The sequence below is a fragment of the Microtus pennsylvanicus genome, chromosome 8, assembly GCF_037038515.1.
Source record: "Microtus pennsylvanicus isolate mMicPen1 chromosome 8, mMicPen1.hap1, whole genome shotgun sequence".
In the NCBI taxonomy this organism is placed as follows: domain Eukaryota; kingdom Metazoa; phylum Chordata; class Mammalia; order Rodentia; family Cricetidae; genus Microtus; species Microtus pennsylvanicus.
In genome coordinates this window covers 44,277,924-44,303,479 of record NC_134586.1, presented here as the reverse complement: position 1 = coordinate 44,303,479, position 25,556 = coordinate 44,277,924, and the positions used below count along the sequence as shown (strand labels likewise).

General features: G+C 37.5%; 1 protein-coding gene across 3 annotated transcripts in view; it reads right to left on the bottom strand.

Annotated features, from left to right (window-relative positions):
* Positions 1-25,556, bottom strand: part of Cntn3 (contactin 3) — a 365,078-nt gene that overhangs the window by 66,505 nt on the left and 273,017 nt on the right. The window lies entirely within an intron of this gene.

Genomic DNA, 25,556 nt, shown 5'->3' with positions numbered 1-25,556 from the left:
TACATTTATAGAAGACAAAAGGGAGAAATTAATAGCCCTTTCCCTTAAATTTAAATTTCCTTTAAATTTAAAATAATATATGAAAAGCAAGAACCTACTTGTCTTTTGTTATGAACTAGAATACTCTCTCTCTCTGTGTCTCTGTCTCTCTCTGTCTCTCTCTGTCTCTCTCTGTCTCTCTCTATCTCTCTCTGTCTCTCTGTCTCTCTCTCTCTCTCTCTCTCTCTCTCTCTCACACACACACACACACACACACACACACAGTCATCTGTGAGCAACTGAAAAAAATTTCAGTAACAACATGGGTAACTCATAGGTTCTATGCTCCAACTTGTATTCTTAAAGATGTAGCCTATAACCGTCTTTCTCATCAAAGAAATTAAAATGAATGTCTAACATGTAATGTGCTGGGACTACAGTGTGAGCAAGACAATAACCTGATGTTCCTTTAGAAATATTAATCTTGAGAGAAAAAGACAATAAGACTAAGTAAATGTGGAATGTACAGGGTTCAGAGAAGCATTTGAATGAGAAAGAGAAAGTGATATAAAAGGGCCAATTGCTTTAGGTAGCATTTCTAAGAGAGGTAGTTCATTTGCACTTGGAAAGAAGAATGAGACAGCATAACATCTCATATGGCTGATCTCTTTATCTTTATTATACAACATGCCTATACATAATTATAATCCTTTTTTATGAATGCTTAAAACCATTACCACACCTTGCATTTCACACTTAAATGTCTTTTATCTTTTATGGTTCATATCCTTACATGTGTGTTGAATCTGTGCAAACAGAAAATACACCTTTTCCAAGGTTTGCAGCCAAGTGTCAGCCTGATACCATATGCAAACCAGTCAATTAATGTCTATAGCTTTGGACCTATTCAACAGAACATTCAGGAAAGATGGTGAGGATATTAGATGAAAGTCAAAACTCTAATCCCAATTTTTAAATATGAATCATGCCACGTATTGATATTTATTGGGAATGGGTCCTAAGATATCCCTAAAGGATATGAAGTCTCATATAGGAAGATGTACAACCTATATAACCATCATAGTTAATTTATTCTTAGATTTCATATAATTAATACAATGTAACTAGGATAAAACTAACTATGTCACTGCCTAGAGAATATTTTATTTTTGAGACAAGGTTTTTCTGTAGCTTTGGTGCCTGTCCAAGAACTAGGTCTTCTAGACCAGGCTGGCCTCGAACTCACAGAGATCCACCTGCCTCTGCCTCCTGAGTGCTGGGATTAAAGGCATGCGCCACCACTGCTCGGCCAGAGAAGCTTCTTACTGTGATTGTCAATGCGTAGAGACTCATAAAAGTATATGCTCAACTATATTCATAGCAGCATTGTTTGTAATAGCCAGGACCTGGAAACAACCTAGATGTCCCTCAATGGAAGAATGGATGCAGAACATCTATTTTGAAACCCACATCACCCTTCCCAGGCCCTAGACTCAGGAAATAGAGAAAAAGAAGACAAATCAAGAATATTAGAGCCACAGGACTGGGAGTAATGGTATTAAGTTGTCCTGTAGACATGACATGGCTGTTGCACATATGAACTCACAGCAGCAGTTTAAGCCTGACTTAGAAGTCTTCTCTCAGGGCTCCAATGGGGATTCTAGAATAAGCAAAGGAACTAAAATCTAAGAGCTATAGAGAAAGAGTCTTCTCACAACGCGTCTATTCTATTCATGTGCTCTTTATAGTTTTCTATTGCTCCATTTCTACTCTACTAATCCTGCCCTACTTCTAATTACTACTAGCTTCTTCTTCTTCCTTAGTCAGGTCTCTCAAAGAAATCCTCCTTCCCCTGGAGGCTTGAAGCAAAAGAAGGAGTCATAAGAATGGCTCTCATTGGTGACAGGCACATTACTAGGCAAAGTGATAAGGGAAGAACAATTGCCCTGGCAACATAAAGTCCCAAGGTCTTAGGAGCAAAACCATGACTAGACAAGGGGGGCACAGTGTCCATGACAACTTTGAGATACAGATCCAGTGCAGTAGAGTGTCAAGTGAAGAATCATCATGCTTTTCTTTGTAACCTTCGTTGAACATCTGCAGCTCTGATCTTGTACATAACTGTAAGGTTTCAAACGTATGATATTTACAAAAGGCCTTTAGTCTACTTTGAACTTGTTCTGAGGTCAACGTGAGCTAACTGTGTGCAGTTAATATGAGCAAAAGAACAAGCAGACTATAAATATCTATACACCTAATGGGATAACTAAATCCAGTAATGAAGCATCTCCCAGTATTTATTATATATTTTGAATGATATAGCTAAATGAAAAGTCATATTCTGACCACCCACAGATATATGAATCTAGCAATAAACAAATAACACACTGCATTGCTGTGGGGAAAATCCCCAAGCTGTAATGTGAGGGAAAAAGCTATGGTTTCACACAAGAAATCTTCAATGAGGACAGCTAACACATTCAGAAGGCAATATTCCTTATCACCTTGCTAAATATGGCTATGAGATGTGCATCTCTGGTGACATTCCTTATCATCTGTCTCCATGAGTTCATCTCTGGTGACATTCCTTATCATATATCTCCATGAGTTATGCATCTCTGATGGGCTGACTGTTGAAGTACTTGCTGAGCTCTCATTGCATGAATGTGTGGTCTGTAGCACAGCTGTAGTTACCTACACAATACCTACACAAAATTTAGTTAAAAATTCTAGATGGAGGAGGGATGTACTCCTAAGGTCCAAACCCTAGCTAAGGAGTTGCTGGCTGCTGGTGGTGGTAGCAGAAGGAGAGTCACTTCTCTTCAGGAGGGTGGTCAGTGATAGGTTCTCCAGGCTCCTGTAACTGGTCTCATAGTCATGTGCATGTAGGCAGGACTAATTGGATATGCTTTGTTAACAATAAGTAACATAGGGAAGGAAATATTGTTCAGTGGTTAAGAACACTTGTTGCTCTTTCTAAGGACATATATTTGGTTACCAGCATCCACATAGTTGTGGCTCGCAACAATCACTAAGTTTAGTTCTCTTTAGATACCTTCTTCTAACTTCCAAGTACACCAGGCATGCCCATGGTACATATACAGATATTCATATAATATACTCACACACAAAACATAAAATGATTTAGCTGTGGTTAAGAAAAGAAGTTATCCTAACAAAGGGAGCCATTTTAAGGTTGGCTAGAGTCTTGGCTCTAGAGGGGTTCCCAAGTGGCCAAGGGGATTTCCCCAACTAGTTCCATGGGCAGCAGAGGAGAGGGTGCCTGTACTGGCCATATCCTATAGCCACACTGATGAATATGTTGCATATCACCATAGAACCTTCATCTGGCAATGGATGGAGATAGAGACAGAGACCCACTTTAGAGCACTGGACTGAGCTCCCAGGGTCCAAATGAGGAGCAGAAGGACGGAGAACATGAGCAAGAAAGTCAGGACCACGAGGGGTACGTCCACCCACTGAGACAATGGGACTGATCTAATGGGAGCTCACCAAGGCCAGTGGGACGGGGACTGATGGAGCTTGTGATCAAACTAAACTCTCTGAATGTTGCTGACAATGAGGGCTGACTGAGAAGCCAAGGACAATGGCACTGAGTTTTGATTCTACTGCATGGACTGGCTGTGTGGGAGACTAGTCTGCTTGGATACTAGATTTCCTAGACCTGGATGGACAGGGGAGGACCTTGGACTTCACACAGGGCAGGGAACCCTGACTGCTCTTTGGAATGGAGAGGGAGGGAGAGAGGGAGTGGGGGAGTGGGAGCGAAAGGATGGAGGGGAGGAGGTGGAAAGTTTTAATAAATAAATTAATTAATTAAAAGAAAAAAAACTATACTATTAGGGCAGAAATCAATAGAAATGGACAGACTGGGGATGACGGGAAAGAGGACTGTAAACAAAAAGAGAGAATGAGAATTCTTACAGAGAAAAGACTCAGAAGAGAGACAAAAACTCAGCCAAGGGCACTGTCCCAAATTATTTTGATTGCTAATACTCTCAGTAGAAATACTGGAGCCAGGGTACTGCTCCAACTTAATATAATTATAGTTGCTACTAAAAAAAAATGAGTGAAGGTTTGGTGGCTTTTTCTAATATAAAATGACAAGACATTAGTCAATGGTATCCAAAACTCATGAAGGCCTTTAAATGAAATCAAATGCAGATGCTCTGCATTCTAGGATGGAGCAGAAGGAGCTACACAAAGGAACTGAAACCTACTCCTTGGAAATTAATCAGTCTTAAAATACCAAAATTGTATCATAAATTTGATAAACATTGAGCTAAAGTTTAGAGATTCTGATTTTGGTACCAAGATTAAGGGATAATTAGTTATTTATTGTCTTATCCTATGCGTTGCACACTTGAAAAACCAAAATCTGGGTACAGAATAAAACCAAGACAACAAGAAATCCTTTGTGTTTGCCTGGTATGTGTTGCAGCTGTTGTGAGAATCCAAACACCATGAAAAATAATCAGGATGAAACAATATAAACAAAGGAGTCCTATGGTGCATTATGTGCAGTAACATTAATTGAGCAAAGCTATCTGCATGGGCATGGTGAAATGAGGGAGGATTTCAGAGGCGAGGCCTAAGGTCCTAGGAACCATACAAGGATCTCCCAAACAAACACATTGACTCTCACAGAATGTGAACACTGTGTGTATCATAAAATTTTAAGCTAATTGGATATTTTCTTCCTAAATTGGTTCTTCTAGTAAGTTCTAAAAAGGCTCACAGGGCATTTCGCACAACATAAAAATAAACAATATTCAGTAAATGGATGGAGTAATTGTTTCTCAACAGAAAACCTTCAATAACCCAGGCTTCCCCACAGAGACTTGAAGTGAAAATTTTATACCACTTCACTATAAATGAAATTGCTTTCTAAGCTTTCTGGGAACGGGATTTTCTGTGAGTGGATAGAACTGAAAATGTAGATACCAATGAATAACATTCGTCTTAGCACAAGAAGCTAAACGAAGATGGATGAGATTAACGCTCAGAAACATTGTACTCCAGTTTTCTTTAAGAAATCTGCAACTTAAATGATCATGGCATTGATTAGTTTTCTAGCACACCTTTATGTGTATGTTTTATTGGCCTTTTATAGGAAGAGGTTAGTTATTTCATTTAGCTTTGTGCTTAGTTAGGGATGAGGTGCAGTGATTGCTCTATACTGCTCTACTGGTCCATGATGTAATTCAGGGATGAAACTGGATTTATGATTTCAGAAAAAAAAAACACTGTTTTTTCAAAAGGTATATTTTTGTCCAGGCAACATTAACCTGTACTTTATGAATGACATTTAAACATCCATAATAACACAGTATGTTTTCAAATAGGAAAAGTATAGAGCCTTCTGCACACAAAGCTGAATTTCTGGAAATATTGTTCTTCCCTGGCCTATGATCTGAATAATTTATTCAACTTGAGTTTTACCAAACACACAGCAAGTGAATATTTTGTCAGGAAGTACATCTTGGTGGAGATGAGCTCACATGAGATCACAATGATTAAACTGCTACACAGAAGATAACAGGATAGTTTGGATAGTATTTTCTGAGCATATATTCTATAAGATTGAAGCTTACAATTAGCCGTAGAAGAAAAGTTTTCACAATGAATATATTACAGGATAAATAATGACAGTCAAGAAAAGCAAACATATACTGATATAAATATATGAGAAAATAAATGCCATAGAAAAAGATGAGACACTGTGTTTTTTCCTTTATAACTGTTCTCACCACTAACATACTCAGTAAAATAACTGTTCCCCCTTGAGCTCAAAGATTACCTGCAGACAGTATTTAGAAAAGTTAATATTAGAGTTTCATTCTTTTAGCTGTACCATTTCGTTTTTTATCTTTTGAATCCAACAGTATTAGTTTAGTGATTCATTAGACAGAAAGTCTCTTAGGAAAGAGAAACAGAATGAAAAAGACTCAAGAGTTAATCGTTTTATCTTTGAGTGAATACAAAGCTGGTAATAAGTGCTCTGTTATTCTGCATGATGTTTGTTGCATACAGCAGGTTCCTGGGATGCTAGAGATAAAAGAGCTCAGCTCAAATAAGTAGCTTGTAGAAATACACCTAGCTCTGATGCATTAAAATGACCTTGTATTTGTAAGAACATGGTCAACAATCTTGAAGCATTTGTTCTACTTGTATTCAATCTTTTCCAATACATTTGGAACATATGAAACATACAATTGGATCTAAATTAATCCTGTTGAGACAACTGTTTCTGCCTGAAAAATATCCTATGTGTATAGAACTTAGCTGGTGCAAAAGGTACTCCATTCTGACTGATGCCATTGTTCCTGTAATATTTGGGGCTCAGGAAATAAACAGTTTATGTCTTTTTACAATGGGGTATCTGTGAAGATTATAAATAGCCAGACATTTTGGAAAAAATATTGGTTTGAACAAATGAGACATGAAATTGTCCAATGGCTTGTGTGTTAATAGAAAATTTCAAAGAGATTATTAAGACTCAAAGGCTCTCCATATGAGATGATATTCTTCTGTATTTCAGAGATGAGTCAATCAATGAAAGTAAAAAATCAATGTGTGAGCTTCATTATTCTATGTAGATAAAGATGATATAAACTTGCTTAGGTGAGCATAGATGTCTTATCGACACTTCATCCCAAAATTAGGTAGATTAACCTGCTATCACACATGAACAACCACAGGACAACACTGTGGTGGGGGTGGGCAAGTCCCTTACTGTGTGGTAAGACAATTGGAGGACACAGGCACTCTGTTTTTTGGAATACCAAATACAAAATGGAAGTTTTCAATAAACACATTTTCTTCAACAAATACCAGGAGTTCACATACAATTTTCATACGTAAGGATAAAGCTTAATGAAACATCAAAAGTGATCTATCACCTACCCTGCTATTGAATTCTTGCCAGATAGAAACATTTTACCACACCATTGCAGCTTCAAGGTCATCATCTTTTATAGATACTCATCAATCTTTAAGTGTTTGTTCATGTACAATTTTATTCAATGTTTCTAACACTTTTAGGGCAGAAAAGTCTTTAACACTTAAAATATCTTGAGGTCCCTCTGTATATAACAGATATATGTGTACATACAGCAACAGTTTTGATACAAAAATAGTTCAAGTCTTCTAAGACTCCATGGATATCAAATTAGGAAATTAAGAACCAATTCTATGATTTACTTATACAATCAACAGATCAACCGTCTTTATGTCATATGCTTTAGTGATAGACTTGAGAAATGAATCTTTTCTTTATCATAATTTTATATATTTCAGGATTTCTACCTTGACATTTTTCTTGCATAAAATAAAGTTAATATTGTGCCACTCAAGTACATCAGTTTTGATTAAGACATTTGTCCGCAGGGGGAAAATGTCTCTTACTTATTTTCGAGGAATAATCTCAATAGATACAATCTCAATGTTCAGGAGTACATTTGTTTTTATAAGAAAGAAACTTAAAATTGTTAAGTATTTGCTTCTTTATTTTCAGTTTAGGATCTCTACATATATCTGGAGTCCTGACTCTGAGTTACATTTAAAATAGCTTTTATTAGATGATTATTAAAAATATATAAGTAAAACATACTCATGGAAGTTTAGCTTAATGAGGTTTGGTGTGTGTATCCCATTTATTCCATAAAGCAGTTGAGCCATTTAATATTCAATTTTTTCTCTGTATGTGGTGGGGGAAAAGAGCTTTGAAGGGGATTGTATTTACACATGTTGAGTGTAGGCACTATATCATCACAATGTTCTCTCCACAAACATCTCCTGGCTTTCAACATATGCATATGTATTTCTTGGTAGCTAAATTTCTACATCACCTTATGAAGTTACTACATCTCATGTGGACACTGTGGTTGTTTCTTAGCCATGTTTTTTTTTTCTTTTCTCTTTCATTTGTTGGCACAAAGCTCTGTGTTAAAATTCTGTACCTGCAATAAGGAATGAAAGCGTGGACCTTGGGTTCTGTAAATGGACTGCAGACATTCATCCTCTGGGTGTTTAAAACAAAAATAAAGCAATACAGAAAAACTTTCACAGTAGACCATGCTCTGTATTACAAATATTAAATTATTACAAGCAATAATTTGGTTCAAACAAAACTTATATTTTAGGCAACTAGAAATATGACATAATTTTATTCCCTCAAACATTCTACTTTGTCTTCAATCTGTGTACAGTTTGTTTGTGTGTGTGAGAGAGAGAGAGATGGGGGGGACAAAGAGTACATGGTGGGGATATACTTGCATGTCATGACATAGATAGTGGTTAGAGGACAACGTGGTTATCTATCCTCACCTTCCACCTCCACGTTGTTTGAAACAAGGCCTCTCTTATTGTTCACAGCTGTGTACATCAGGCTGGCTAGCCTGTGCACTCTCCCAGATTCTCTTGTCTCCATGTTGTACCTTCCCATATGGGCATTGGGAATACAAAATTCTATTGAATCTGATTTTTTCTTAATTTTCTCATTCAATACCTTATAACCCCAGTTTCCCCTCCCTCCTCTCCCCGCAGTTCTTCCTACTCTCCTCTCCCAGATACATTCCTCCTTTGTTTCCCTTCGAAAAAGACCAGACCTCCCAGAGATATCACCTGAGCATGGCATGTAGACCAAACTTGGTATCTAGACAAAAATATAGAAAGTGAGAAAGAAGATGGAAAAAGACAATGAGAGACATAAAAAGAAAGAGAAAGTGTGAAAGGATAGGGCCTAGAAGGAGAGGAAGAGGGAGGGAGAAGGGAAGAGGGAGGGGGAGTTGAAGGATTGGTTTTGAACAGGGTGGTGAGATTTCCTTTTTTTCTCTTTTTTTCCTCTTATTTATTCAGCTTTCATACAATACATCCCTATCTCTGTGTCCCCTCCATCCACTGCTCCCAAATTGCATCAGCTCTCACTTTCCCTCTGTCCCAGCTCCAGTGCTCCTCCATTTCCCTTCATAAAATAGCACTCCTCCTAAGGATATCAACGGAACATGGCATTACAAGATGCAATAAGACTAGTCACAAACAACCAAACATTCATATTAAGATTGGATGAGGCCACGGTGTAGAAGGAAAATGATCTGAAGAACAGGGAGAATAGTCAAAGACACCCCCACTGTTGAGAGTTCCATAAATACCAACTAGCAACCATAACATTTGCGAAGATCTAGTGCAGACCCATGGAGGCTCAGTAAATGCTACCTCATTCCCTGTGAGCCCCTATGAGCTCTGCTTAGTAGATTCTGTGGACTATGTTCTTCTGATGTCCTAAACTTCTCTGGCTCCTACAACTCTTCCTCTCTCTCTCTTCTACAGATTTCCAGAGCTTCAGGGGCAGGGTCGTGATAGAGATCCCCAATTTGGTCTCCTGATTTGGGGTTCTGAACTCAAGTTGTCAGGCTTGCATGAGTAATGCAGTCTTACCAGCTCCTCTGGGTATGTTTTACATTGTATTTCAAATGTGTTTTGAGAGACATCGGCCGATTAAATTATAAAATACAAAGTTATTAAAACCAGCTGCAGTGATAGAGAAAGAATAAATATAATGAGTTATAAGGTTCTGTAATTATTTAAGCTGGAAAAATTCTCCTATATAAATTTCAAATTACTGTAATTTTATCAATTAAGTAAATTAATAATTACTATGGAAAATAAAGTGCCTAAAACTTACACTATTCTTAAAGTTATTTCTTTGTTTAAAGTTTTCAACTGCAAAGTTAGAAAGAAAATGATGAGAAGGCTCAGCAGGTCACAGCACTTGCCTCCAAGCCTGACAGCTTGACAGCGGAGTTTCATTTCTAGTGCTCGTGAACCATAGCTGACTCCGTCAAAGTGTCCTCTGACCTCAACAGGTGTGCCATGGCACTTGTGAATGCATGCGCATATCCTCATACACAGAGTTAGAAAAAAAATCCCTTTTCAAAATATCCATTTTAAGGAGAGGATTCTAGACTAGGGGTCATTTTACAAAGTATTTTCAGATTCTATTTCCTGCAGAATTGGCTTTACCCATTAATGGTAGATGAGGATAGAACAGAAATATGCAAGTCAGCTAATACAGCAGGAAACAGGTCATGGAGCAGGAAGGAAGTTTTGTGGGTAGTGTTTTTAAGATTGAGCATGCTAAGCACTGAGAAATGTGTCTTGCTGGACTAACTCAGGAGAAAAGAAACACTGTAAATTATGAATAACTTTATATATCAAAATATGGGAGATAAAACTATTACCATTCTAAATGCTTGTTTCCATTCATGAATGTGTGGCAAGAATGGCATCCGCTCACCCATCTGTTGGACTGAACAGCTGACTACATGAACCTGTCCATTTGATCCATCCACTTACGCTCCTTCTTCAAAAAGGTTCAGAGAGAGGAAAATACACTAAATCTAACAGTGTTTATATTTTAAATAGGCGATCATAAATAAAGACCCATAAAAATCAGTTTTCTAAATTCCCAAGAAATAGTTGCCATCAATTAACTGAAGAATTATAGCTTCTTTTAAGATATGGGAAGCTATCCAAGAAAGAATAAAATTAACTTCAACAAATATTTGTTGAGTGCTTACAATGCACTACATGTTTTGAAAAATACAAATGTGAGTAAGAATTAGAGCCTGTGCTTTAAAAATTGCAATCTAATAGCCATATCCATATTCATATAGTTCATGCATAACTAACCAGAAAATATAATCAGTGTGTATTACAATTTACATCAGGGTTGAACATCCATCAAGCTGCACTTGAATATTACACAATATCCTATTCTCCACTCCTGCTATTTAGACCTACACTAAACTTCTGCAACTCTTATTCTGATGACCCAAGGTTGTATCCTAATCAGATCACTGCTTCCTTCCTCCCACCCACCATTAAACATTCTTTACAATTCTTCTTCCCCCGATTCTCCACAATGTAACCTTATTTCCATCTCACAGCTTCTGTCCTAGCTGAGTCTTTCTCCTCAAAGATACTCTTTTTGTATTCCAGAACTTTTTTTCTTTAACTTCCTTTCACCTTTTCCTGGTGAAGAGACATGCCTTTCTCCTTGGACCTAGATCCTCAAGCCCACAACATACCATGGCATATGACAGGTATTGCAGAAAGCATTTCACAATGTGGGTGCAGTACAGGTTTCCACCTGCAGGTTACTCTGGAAACATTTTCCTCCCCCATTTAGAGATTCATCAGTAAGTGAATGGACAGAGAGCATGTGGTCAGTGCTGGAAGGACAGCTCAGTAGTTAAATGTTTCCTCAGTTAAAAGACCTTACCAATTTTTCAAAGTACCAGGCTTCAGTTTCCAGAGGCCACATAGTATCGCAAAACCTCCCATATTTCCAGTTCCAAGGGATCTGATTCCCTCTCTGACCTCTGTAGGCTCCTGCACACACATAATATAAACACACACACACACACCCCCAAACACACACACACACACACACACACACACACACACACACCTGAAATAGGTTTATATATACCTTTTAGAAACTGTAGTTGGTATGCAAAATAAATTAATTTTTTAAAAAAGGGAGTGTGGTCAGTACATTAGAAATAGCATTCAGCAACAAGTGAGCCAAGCCATAGGCCCTAGGATAAGACTCACGGCCCCTCCCCCAGCTGATTTAACTGCACTAGCCTGCTAGCAGATGAGCTTCCTTCAGGCAGGATGCCCCAACACCCACACATTCGACCCTGTAATCCACAATACCCATACTGCCCCAAACCCACCCATTCTCCATGAACTCATCAGCTTCTTTGAGACACAGACTGGTACTGCACAGAGCTGATACAGAGGTGAATGACCAGCCTCTCAACTGGACAACCCAGACTCTAGGCCCTAGGCCCCAAAACCCCAGGCCCTTCGCCCACCCTCCTTAGCAACAGTAGTCAGCCAACCATTTGGAATGCTTCCTTCAGGAAAGCTTCTCCAACATTCCTTCCATTCCCTCATTGGATCCTGTAATCTACAAGTTCCACTCTGCCCCTAAACCTTCCCATCCCTGGAGACCTCAGTGGCTTCCTGAAACACAGAGAGTAACTGCACAAAGTGGACCAAAAGCAGCTCCCTGAGCCACAGACAGCAACTGCAACATTCAGTTCAAGAGAGGATACCTGAGAGACAGACAGTGTCTGCAAGGATTGCACCAAGAAGCAAAGACACTGCCTGCACCAACTGGAGAAAAAGATGAGCAGACACCAATGCAAGACTACATTCAACAACTTAAAGAGCAATATGGTAACACCAGAACCTAGTGATCCTACAACAGGAAGAACTGAACATTCTAATTCAGAAGAAGCAGAAGAAAACAAGCTTAAATATAATTTTCTGAAGATAATAGAGACCCCTAAAGAGGAAATGAAAATGTCCCTTAAAGAAATGGAAGACAAACAAAAAAAAATGGAAGAAATCAATAAATCTCTTAAAAGAAAGCCAAGCAAGTCAAGAAAAACAAAAACAAACCAATTAAACAGGTAAAGCCAATAGTTCAAACAGTTCAAGACTTGAAAATTGAAATAGAAAAAATAAAGATGAACCGAGGGAATTCAGGAAATGGAAAAGGTGAGTAAACAAACAAGAACTAAAGATGAAAGCATAACCAACTAAATATAAGAAATGCAAAAGAGGATTTCAGGATCTGAAGACAATAGAGGAAATAGATTTATCAGTAAAGGAAAATGGTAAATCCAATAAATTCTTAAGACAAAACTTCCAGGAAATCTGGGACACCATGAAAAGACCAAACCTAAAAATAATAGGGATAGAAGAAGGAGAACTCCAGCTCAAAGGTACAGAAAATATATTTAAAAAAATCATAAAAGAAAACATTCCCAACCTAAACAAACATATGCCTATGAGGGTAGAAGACGCTTAGAGAACACCAAATTGGCTAAAAAAAAATTAAATGACTAAGCATATATAAAAAAGAAAGAATATTAAGAGCTGAAAAGGGAAAAGGTCAAGTAACACATAAAGGCAAACCTATCAGAATTACACCCCAACTTCTCAATGGATAGCCTGAAAGCCAGTGGATCCTGGCTGCAGACACCAAGAGAACATGGATGCAGGCACAGACCACTATACCCAGCAAAGTTTTCAATCACCATAGATGGATAAAACAAGATATTCCATGACAAAAATCAGGTTTAAATAATACATATCCACAAATCCAGCCTTATAGAAAATACTAGGAGGAAGACTCCAACCCAAGATATTTAGCTGCACCAACAAAAACACAGGCAACAGATAATCTCACACCAGCAAACCTCAAAGAAGGGAAACACACAAGCTCTAACATTAAAAAAAATATAACCATCACTGACCAAGATTCATCCTTCTGCTGCATACAAGAAACACACCTGAACATCAAACACATATATTAACTCAGATTAAAGATTTTGTTAAAGATTTTTGAATCAAATGGACTTAAGAAACAAGCATGTGTAGCTATCAAGAAAATACAACATCCCTTCATGATAAAGGTCTTGGAGATAGTAGGGATACAAGGAACATATCTAAACATAATAAAGGCAATGTACAGAAAGTCAAAAGCCAATATCAAACTAAATGGTGTAAAACTCAAAAGCAATCCCACTGAAATCTGGATCAAGACAAGGTTGTCCACTCTCTCCATGTGTATTCAATATAGTACTTGATGTTCTAGCTAGAGCAACAAGACAGCAAAAGGAGATCAAGGGGACAAAAATCAGAAAAGAAGTCAAACTCTCACTATTTCCTGATAGTTTGCATGAATGACACCAAAAATTCTACCAAGGAACTTCTATATTCATAAACACCTTCAGTAATGTAACAGGATACTAGATTAACTAAAAAAAATCAGTAGCCCTCTTTTATACAGATGATAAAAGGTCTGAGAAAGAAATCAGACAAACATCACCATTCACAATAGCCAAAAATACCATAAAATATCTTAGAGCAACCCTAATCAAAAAAGTGAAAGAACTGGGTGAAAAGCACTTTAAGTCTAAGAAAGAAATTAAAGAAGACACCAAAAAATAGAAAAATTTCCCTTGCTCTTGGGTAGGTTGAATTAACATAGTAAAAATGGCAATCTTACCAAAAGCAACCCACAGATTCAATCCAATGTTCATCATAATCCCAGCAAATTTCTTCACCTTTAAAGAACAATACTCAACTTCATATGAAAAAGCAAAAAACTCAGGATAGCCAAGACAATTTACAACAAAGGAACTTCTGGAGGCATCACAATCCCTGATTTCATATTGTACTACACAACTACAGTAGTGAAAACAGTCTGGTATTGGCATAAAAACAGACAGGAGGACCAATAGAACCGAATCAAAGAACCTGATATCAATCCACACACCTATGAACACCTTGTTTTTTTGACAAAGAAACAAAAATTATAAAATGGAAAAGGAAAGCATATTTAACACATGGTGCTGGCATAACTGAATATCAACATGTAGAAGAATGAAAATAGATCCATATCTATTACCATGCACAAAACTCAAGTCTAAATGGACAAAAGACCGCAACATAAAGCCAACCACACTGAACCTCACAGAAGAGAAAGTGGGAAGTGCCTTTGAACGCATTGGCACAGGAGACCACTTCCTAAATATAACCTAGTTATATAGACACCTACAGCAACAATTAATAAATGGGACCTCATGAAACTGAAAAGCTTTTGTAAAGCAAAGAACACAGTCAATAAGACAAAACAGCACCTAAACAATGAGAAAAGATCTTCACCACCCCATGTTGGATAAAGGGTTGACCTACAAAATATACAAAGAACCCAAGAAATCGCTCATCAAAAGTAAGTGCCAACATAAAGAATGTGGAGAAATCTCCTACTAGAGACTTAACAGCACACCTGAAAGCTCTAGAACAAAAGGAAGCAGACTCACCCAGGAGGAGTAGATGATAGAAAAAAATCAAATTGCGGGCTGAAATCAATAAAATAGAAAAAAAACAATACAATGAATCAATGAAGTGCTGGTTCTTTAAGAAAATGAACGAGATAGACAAAACCCTATACAAACTCACTGAATGACAGAGAGTATCCCAATTAACAAATTTAGAAGTGAAAATAGGGACATAAGAGCAGACATTGGTGAAATCCAGAGAATCATTAGGTCATACTTTAAAAGCTGACAACCAAAATTGAGAACCAAAAAAAAAAAAAAGGACAATTTTCTGGATATGTACCACATATCAAAATTAGGTTAAGACAAGATGAATAACTTAAACAGACCTATAACCCCTAAGGAAATAGAAGAAGTCATTAAAAGCTTCCCAAACAAAAAACCAAAAAACCCAGGGCTAATTGGTTTCAGCATAGAATTCCACCAAAACCTCAAAGAAGAGACACCACCTATAATCCTTAAATTGTTCCACACAATAGAAACAGAGGGAACATTGCCAAAGTCTTTTTATGAGGCTACAACTACCCTGATACCCAAACCACAGAAATACTCAACTTAGAAAGGGAATTACAGACAGACAATTGTCCTCCTGAACATTGATGCTAAAATCCTGGTAACCCGAATCCAAGAACACATCAAAAAAAAAAAATTATCCACCATGAAAAGTGGCTTCATCCCAGAGTTGCAGAGATGATTCAGAATATGCAAATCTGTCAATGTAATCTACCATATAAATAAACTGAAAGAAGAAAATGTGATTATCTCATTAGATCCTGAAAAAGCCTTTGAAAAAACTCAACACCCCTTCATGATAAAGGTCTTGGAGAGATCAGGGATACAAAGAATTTATATAAGCATATTAAAAGCAATTTACAGCAAACTGACAGCCAACATAAAATTAAACAGAGAAAAACTCAAAGCAATTCCACTAAAGTCAGTAACAATATAAGGCTGTACACTTTCTCTCTATCTCTTCAATATAGTACTCAAAGTTTAGCTAGAGCAGTAAGTCAACAAAAGAAGATCAAAGGGATATTAACAGGAAAGGAAGAAGTCAAACTTTTTCTGTTTGCAGATGATATGATAGTATACATAAGTGACCACAAAAATTCTACCAGGGAACTCCTTCAGCTGATAAACACCTTCAGTAATATGGCAAGATACAAGATCAACTCAAAAAAAAAATAAACACCCCTCCTATATATAAATTATGCAAGGGCTGAGAAAGAAATCAGGGAAACATCACTTTTACAATAGGCACAAACAACATAAAATACCTTGGGGTAACACAAAGCAAAGAAGTGAAATACACATATGACAAGAACTTTACATCTTTGAAGAAAAAAAATTGAAGATGTTAGATCTACCATTCTTTTTTTATTTTTTATTTTTTATTTTTATTTTTTTTTTAATTTATTTATTTATTAAGGATTTCTGCCTCCTCCCCGCAACAGCCTCCCATTTCCCTCCCCCTCCCCCGATCACGTCACCCTCCCTCATCTGCTCTAAGAGCAATAAGGGTTCCCTGACCTGTGGGAAGCCCAAGGACCGCCCACCTCTATCCAGGTCTCCTAAGGTGAGCATCCAAACTGCCTAGGCTCCCCCAAAGCCAGTACGTGCAGTAGGATCAAAAACCCTCTGCGATTGTTCTTGAGTTCTCAGTATTCCTCATTGTCCTCTATGTTCAGCTATTCCGGATTTGTCCCATGCTTTTTCAGACCCAGGCCAGCTGGCCTTGGTGAGTTCCCGATAGAACATCCCCATTGTCTCAGTGTGTGGGTGCACCCCTCGCGGTCCTGAGTTCCTTGCTCGTGCTCTCTCTCCTTCTGCTCCTGATTTGGACCTTGAGATTTCTGTCCCGTGCTCCTCTGTCTCTGTCTCCTTTCACCGAGAGAGGCCCTATCATACAACAAAAGTATATGCTCAACTATGTTCATGGCAGCATTGTTTGTAATAGCCAGAACCTGGAAACAACCTAGATGCCCTTCAACGGAAGAATGGATGAAGAAAGTATGGAATATATACATATTAGAGTATTACTCAGCAGTAAAAAACAAGGACTTCTTGAATTTTGCATACAAATGGATGGAAATAGAAAACACTATCCTGAGTGAGGTAAGCCAGACCCAAAAAGAGGAACATGGGATGTACTCACTCATATTTGGTTTCTAGCCATAAATAAAGGACATTGGGCTTATAATGCATGTTCCTAGAGAAGCTAAGTAAGAAGGTGAACCCAAAGACAAACACATAGGCATCCTCATGAACATAGATCTACCATTCTTTTGGATAGTTAGCACCGACATAATAAATGACAACCTTACCAAAAGCGACCCACAGATTCAATGCAACACATCAAAACTCCAAAACAATTCTTCTCAGACCTCAAAAGATCTTAACTTTATATGGAAAAACAAAACAAACCAGGAAAGTCAAAACAATCCTATACAATAAAGGAACTTATGGAGGCATCACCATCCTGATATCAAGCTCTATTATAGAACTACATTAATGAATACAGTTTGGTATTAGTATAAAAACAGACAGGTGGACCAACAGAATCAAATGGAAGACCCAATAATAATCCACACACCTATGAATATCTGATTTTTGACAAAAAGATAAAATTATACAATGGAAAAAAAGAAAGCATCTTCAACAAATGGTGCAGGTATAACTGAATGTCAATATATAGAAAAATACAAATAGATCAAAATCTATCCCCATGCACAAAACTCAAGTTAAATGGATCCAAGACCTCAATATAAATCCAGCCACAAGCCGGGCGGTGGTGGTGCACGCCTTTAATCCCAGCACTTGGGAGGCAGAGGCAGGTGGATCTCTGGGAGTTCGAGGCCAGCCTGGTCTACAAGAGCTAGTTCCGGGAAAGGCACCAAAGCTAGAGAAACCCTGTTTCGAAAACCACAAAAAAAAAAAAAATCCAGCCACATTGAACCTCATAGAACAGAAAGTGGAAAGCAGAAAGTGGAAAGTAGCTTTGAACATATTGGCACAGGGTACCACTTCTACCTCATAATACCAGTAGCACTGACACTGAGATCAGCAATAAATAAAAGAGATTTCCTGAAACTGAGAAGCTTCTGTAAGGCAAAAGACACAGTAAATAAGACAAAATGATAGCCTACAAAATGGGAAAAGATCTTCACCAACCCCACATTGGACAGAGAATGGATCTCCAAAATATATAAAGATCTCAAGAAACTAAACATCAAAATACTAAATAATAAAATTAACAAATGGGATATAGATCTAAACAGAGAATTCTCAATAGAAGAATCTCAACTGGCCAAAAGACACTTAAGGAATTGCTCAACACCTTAGTAATTACAGAAATGCAAATCAAACCGAGTCTGAGATACCATCATTCACCAATCAGAATGGCTAAGATCAAAAACGCCAATGATAGCCTATGCTGGAGACATCAGTGAGTAAGGAAAACACTCCTCTATTGCTGGTGGGAATGGAAACATGTACAGCCACTTTGAAAATCAGTATGGCAGTTTCTCAGAAATTGGGAATCCTACTTCCTTAAGACCCAGGAACACTACTCAGGCATATACCCAAATAATTCACAGTCATACCACAAGGAAATTTACTCACGTATGCTCATAACAGCATTATCCATAATAGCCACAACCTGGAAACAACCTAGATCCCCCTCAACTGATGAATGAGTAAAGAAAATGTGGCAAATTTAAACAATGGAGTAGTACTCAGCAGTAAAAAACAATGACATCTTCAGATTTTCAGACAAATGGATGTAACCAGAAACAAGCAAACAAATAAAAAACATTCTGGCTGAGGTAATCCAAACCCAGAAAGATATGAACTCACTCACATGTGGACATTAGACATAAAACAATCCACAACCACAGAGAAGTTAGGTAACATGGAGAACCCTAATTGAGACATAAATGTATATCCCGGGGAAGGGAAATAGACAAAAACTCCTGAGAAATTTGGGAGTGTGTGTGTGTGGGGGGAGGGCAAAAAGGAAGGGGAGGAGAGAAGGTGAGGAAAGAGGAGAAAATGGATGGCCGAGATGGTAGAAGGACAGAGAGGGAGAGGAAATAGGTATATATTTTAATTGAGGGAAGCCATTATGGGGCTAGCAAGAAATCTGGCACTAGGGAAATTCCCAAGAATCCATAAGGGTGATCCCAGCTAAGACCCTACTAAGCAATAGAGAGGGTAATTGAATAGGCCTTCCCCTGTAATCAGAGTATCTTAATTTTCATCATAGAAACTTCACCCAACAACCAATAGAAATAGATGCAAAGGTCCACAGCTAACACTGGGCTGAGATCCCAGAGTCCAGTTCAAGAGAGGAGAAATGGTAATATGCACAAAGGGGTCAATACCATGTTGAGGATACCCACAAAAACACCTGACCTGAGTTAATAGGAGCTCACTGACACCAGACTGACAGCGGGGGAACCTGGATATGCCCAAACTAGGCCCTCTGCATGTTGGTGACAGTTGTGTGACTGGGACACTGGTAGTGGGCCACTGGCAGTTGGACCAGGATTTAACCCTAGTGATTGAACTGGTTTTTTTGAAGTCTATTCTCTTTAGAGGGTTACCTTGCTCAGTCTAGATATATGGGGGAGGACCCTGGTCCTGCCTCAGAGTGAAGTGCCAGACTTTGTTGATTCCCCATGGGAAGCCTTAACCTCTTGAAGGAATGGATGGGGTTGGGGTTGGGGAAAGTTGGGGAGAATTGGTTGAGGGAAGAGAGAGGGAACTGAGATTCATATTTAAAATGAGAAAAGATTGTATAAAAAATAAATAAATTTAAATAAGAAATAACATTCAGCCACATAAAAGAAGAAAAACACTGTCATTTATAGTAATATAAATAAATTAAAAGATAATTTCCTAAGTGAAATGATACAGACAAGGAAGCTAAATATTAATACTATCACAGATATGTGTGTTTTTCCCCAGTAAGACAAAAGCAGAGACTAGGACAGGTATCATCAGAGGTTAGATAGAGAATATGGCAAATGGATGTTGAATATAATGATACAGTCATACAGAATGAATAAGATGAAAGTTCAAATGAATGGCATGGGTATTCTGGTGAATACTATTTGGACATTTGAAGTCTGATATGAAATTATATTTACTACATACATAAAACATTATAACTGGGTAAGATAATAGACACAGTAATTAATTAAACTGCAACTTTCATTTCCAAATGTACATATGCATCAACATTTTACCTTATATATTTTATATATATATATTTTATATATATATAATTTTGTTAAATATACATCAATAAAGCCAAAAACCCATCTAATAACAAGCCAAGAAAATAACACACAAAGGACACAAAGAAAGAATATCTTTCTTCCCTCTGAATTTAGTAACAAAAGAACTATAGATAATTTGACACCTATATCCTGGGAGGTACTACAGACTGGTCTCCCTAAAGTCCAAGCTTTAAAGGCTTGGTTCCCAGCATGATGATGTGGGGCAGGAGGAACCTTTAGGATGTGGGTCTTAGTGCAGGGGAGGGTGCCGTTTGTTGATGGCATGCTTTCAGGGAACTGTGAACTCTGCCCTCTATCTACTTGCTGCAGGGGGACTGCTTTCACTTCCAATGTGTTCCTACCATGCTGTCTGGCCTCATCACAAGCCTAAAATGATTAAGTCAATTGATGTTGGACTAAAACTTTTTAAACTGTGAGTCAAAACAGACTGTTCTTTCTCATAAACTGGTTATCTCTGCTATTTATCACAGGGACAAGAACTTAACATGGAACACAGGTGATTTGGCAAACTTGTTAGCTTCAGAGATGACTTCTTTTAATGCCATTAGCTTCTCTAAGGAAGCGTTCATTGCAGGTGTTAAGACCTATACTAGATATGCAAAGTACACAAGGAAAAGCTTTGGTACTATATAAGACATCTTCCAGCTTCTGATACTCCAGCCAACAAAGGGCATACTGAATGCACACAACTGGATCTTTCCTGTGTTTCTGATTCACAAAACTGGGTGAAATGACTACATGATTTCTGCTTTATATCATTGTATTTGTGCATGACTTGTTGAACAGTGACAGTTAATGGTAACAGTGGGTATTAATTAAAATCTTAAAGGAGTACATATTGTAATGTATGGAGGATCATCTTTGCAAATATTACTGTATTATATTGTCCCCAATTGTGTAACTGACATGCACATGGGAAAGAAGAGCCAGACCTTCTGTTGCATTATAGCAAAGATTCCCTTGAGCATAGCAATAAAGCCCACCTGAGTAACAAGGTGAACCTTCTAAAGTCAAGAAGATCAACTGTAATCAGTGAAATTGTCAAGAGAATAAATGAAGGATGCAAGAGGAAATCATTTCTTTCTCCTCCACATAGGGAGTGATGAAATGGTTCAGCAGGTATAGGAATTTGCTGTCTTATCTGATGCAGTTGAGTTTGATACCTGGAATACACAGTGGAAGGAGAAAACTGGTTCCTATAAGCTGCCCTTTTACATCAATTCACACTTGGTAGCATACATGTTCATTTACTTGCTTCTCCTGACAGAAATGAAAACTATACACAAGGGTATCATATATCTACTTGCAGTAGATATTGACTGTGCTAGACAATCAAGATGACTTTAAGATCCAGCAACTCCCTTCCCAAAGTTAAACATGTTAGTAGAGGCAAACCAAAGTGTACTTTCATACAGCTGTAAAGATCATTGTGAACAATGTGTGTAAGAGGGAGACAGAGCAGGGACTGAGATGCAAACAAGCACATAAGGGAATCTGGGGGTTTATTTAGATACTCTGTAGACCTATGATATATATGTAGAAACTGTGACTAAGCAAGTAATTTAGGTTGAACTCAAATTTTAGCTACTGACCCAGTTCTTGCAACAGCCTGGCTGGAAGAGGATTCCAAAATCCTGAATCTTGAGAATCATGGATCCTCTTTCCCTTACTACAGTTGTAAAGCTGACAAAAAGTTTCTTAAAGTGCCCCAAACTTTAATAATTCATAAAATCTAATTGGGAATATGGAATTAATAATCTCATAATCATAACACAATTTAACTGATGCAATTTGAGAGTCCTCTTGTTAGTAATTCCTTTAAAATGACACTGTGATGGAATTTGTTTTCCTAACAATTAAATTACAAAAAAGTCAGTTAATCACCCCAAAAGAAAGGTTTATTTTTTATTTTTCCTTTCACTATTATTTTGTCACCTTTACGATACTCAAATAATACTAAGAAAGAAGTCAACTAATATTAAAATAGTGGTTACTGTATTAGCTAGATTTTCTGAAGTGTATGTATGTGTCACTATACTCCTTAATACATTATTTTTATCATTGTGGCTGATATCTTATGATATAAACGAGGTCCAGAATGAAAGAAATTTGTGGAAGACAGACTCATAAATAATTTTTCAAATATTACTCTTTCAACTCAACCCTTGTCAAGAGAGCCAAGTAAATATTACCCAAAAGAGTGATGAAAGCTACAACTGTAATATTCTTGACCCTGGTTTATAGAAAATGAAGCCATGATTCAAGAGTCACACAAATGCTCTGCTATCATAAGGGTGGATACGTGGTACACCAAGATCTGACCCAGATTTCTCTTCTTTTGATGCTTCCATATGCTAAATAAACAAGGGAGTAGATAAAATTTACATTCAACTTCTTTATAGTAAATAATGTGAACAATTAGCAGCATACTTCTTTGCAATCAACACAAATACCTTATTTAAGTAATGCTATAAAATTATACACGGGGAACTCAATTTCTTTGACTCAGTGAAGATGTACAGGCTGTGGCAGTACCTTCCTGTAGAGGTGACAGAAAGGCTATGGTTTTTATGGGTTTCTGTGAATCCTATGGCAAACTAAGGTCTTAGATCATCTCATCTTGCCTTGATTGTTTTTACTCATAAATTTTCTCACAGGGTGTTGGTCTATGAGAAAAGTAGATTCTCCCTTTTCTTCTTCTAGCAGAAATCAAGGGGACATGGAAGTCTGTGCTGAGAAAGGATAAAATGAGAATCTTCTCTGCTCTCCGAGACTCTTGACCCAGGATACTAAATCTTCTCGGAGAACATCAAGGTTGCTTAATGCTGCTCTTCTCGGATGGAGAGGGATGGCTCACCAACTATGAATAGCTCAGGTAAAGCTATCTTGTTTGGGGGATTGTATATGAACTTTGCCATGGAATAAACACCTTCTTATCAATGTAGTCCTCCTGTTTAGGTGGTATTTTCCCCAATCTTCTGCTTTGTTCCATTTCAGGTCCTTATGAACCACCTGCTCTCTATGCTATCTCCTTGTCCTAGGTGAAGAAACACACTCACCTCTCTGTGCTTCATGGAGCAGTGGAGTGAAAAAACACCTGCTTCCTAGAAAGAAGACCAGTACCCCAGTGTCTGGAGACTGTCCTCATTTATGTTTACTGTTAGCAATGACCCCTTCCCTCTGAAAATGTTCCTGTTTGCAGAATAATTTATATGATCACTTTAATCATATATTCTACCTCACTATAATTGATGTATTACTTTTCTATGCTGAAAGCTCTTGATGTTTCTTATTCATCTCAGTGTCAGTCACTCACGCCAGCACAGAATAAAGATGTGACAAAATAGTAGACAACATGAAGTACTTTCCCTCCAAGAGGTTGATGGGGACATCAACCACTAATTAATTAGCAACTAGTTCCTTAAGGTGTCAGAATCACAGACATTAAACAAAATTCCCTTGTGTTCTTCAAAGGCAGACAGAGATTGGTTTGGAGTTAAAAGTGTAGGAGGTAAATGGTTCTCTGAGAGATTAGTAGAAAGTGGAGGGCAGATTTATTGAAGTTCACCAAGTTCCTGCCTATCTGAGTGAGAGCTTTGAGGGAGGGACTCTTAAATGGCTGGGTGACAAGGAGAGGAGAGGAGGGAGGGACGGAGAGAGAGGGGAAAGGGAGAGGAAGAGATCTTCTGTGCTTAGGTACAGGGGAAAAATGGAAGACTTGAAAATGCTGGGGAGCAGCTCTTGGCCTTTCTCAACAGTATACAGGGAAAACACTCTATGGAGATCAGAAAGAAGCTAAGAAATATGAGGAGATAAAAAAGAGTCAGAGATAGGAACTATTTGGCCACAATCTTAAGCTAAGGGGAAATGTGGCCTGACCCACTACCTGGAAAATAATGAATTTCATAGGCACAGCATGATCAGAGTCTACAGCCTCTAGAAAAGACCCTTACTCTGACATAACTATCCTGCTCTGACAAATATTTAGATTCTGCTCGTACGTATTTTCATGCAATTAAATGATATGACCACATGGGAACATTTTCTTGGGCATTTTTAACTAGTTGGTACTAATCAAAAAGATAAGATAAAATAAATAAGAAATTATATATAGATTTTATTTAATGTATAGTTTATATGAGGGCAATTCCCTCTTTATGGTGTCCAGTCCTAGGAGCTCTATCAAATGAACATAATCATATAATTATATAAGCAGTATTCATTATAAGCAAGAATTACATTTCTCTTTCCACTAAATAGTCCCTCAACCCCCAAATCATACTCCCCACCTAATCACAATAACCACTCCTTTCTGCCCCCAAACCACTACCTTCTCTAGGGATGTAATATTTATGGAATCATGCAGTATATAAAGTCCACCGAATTTTAAGGACAGGTTTTATATACAAAAAGATGAATTATGAATTGTCTAAAATGATTTTTCAAAACTACCAAGATTGTGGTTACTCATATTTTGAATATATCTTTACTATTTCTTTCTCTAAAGAGCATTTTCATATCTATAGTATTAAATGCTGCATAGACTATCTGGACTAATTTTGATGTATTTAATTAGGAGTAATGGGCCATTCTTGGACTTTCCTTTCAGTTGGGGCTATTTCAATAAAATATTAAAACAATAGTATTCACACGAATGGTCTAATTTTTAAAAATAAGTGGCCAATGCATTTTAAATACCATTAAGTGGTAGGGAAAAGAAGCTACATATTATCTCAAATATGCTAACTGGTTATTTCTTCTTGTAAGCCACATCTCTTCATATTCTCAATGTTTGTTTTTAATTTTGCTTTGCTTAAGGGAGACAAAAGATCTAATTTAATTTATCTCTCTTAAAACATGATTTTAGGGGAATAAATAAATGGTAGGACAGTAAAATAGTGAAACCTGGTAACATATTTTTGGAATATTTAGAAGGGAGGTCTAGAGAGATTGTTCAGCAATAAAGAATACTTCCTGCTCTTTCAGAGATCCTCAGTTAAATTCCCAGCAACCACATGGTGGCTTACAGCCATCTCTAATGAGTTTTGCTACCCTCTTGACACCAAAAATTTCCTCTGGTCTTTCATAAGTTCCAATTTAATACTGATATAATCCATCCATTTTATGACATCCCATCTTGTCTAATTATCTATATGTCTATTGTCTACTTAGCTACCTATTCTGCCGATAATATATTTGTCTATCTTCATCTAGTCCATTCATGATGTCTATGTAATCTTTCTCTAATATACATCTTTCCAGTTATCTACCTATCTTTCTAGCAATGTATTAATGCCTATCTATTAGTTTATCTACATATCTAATA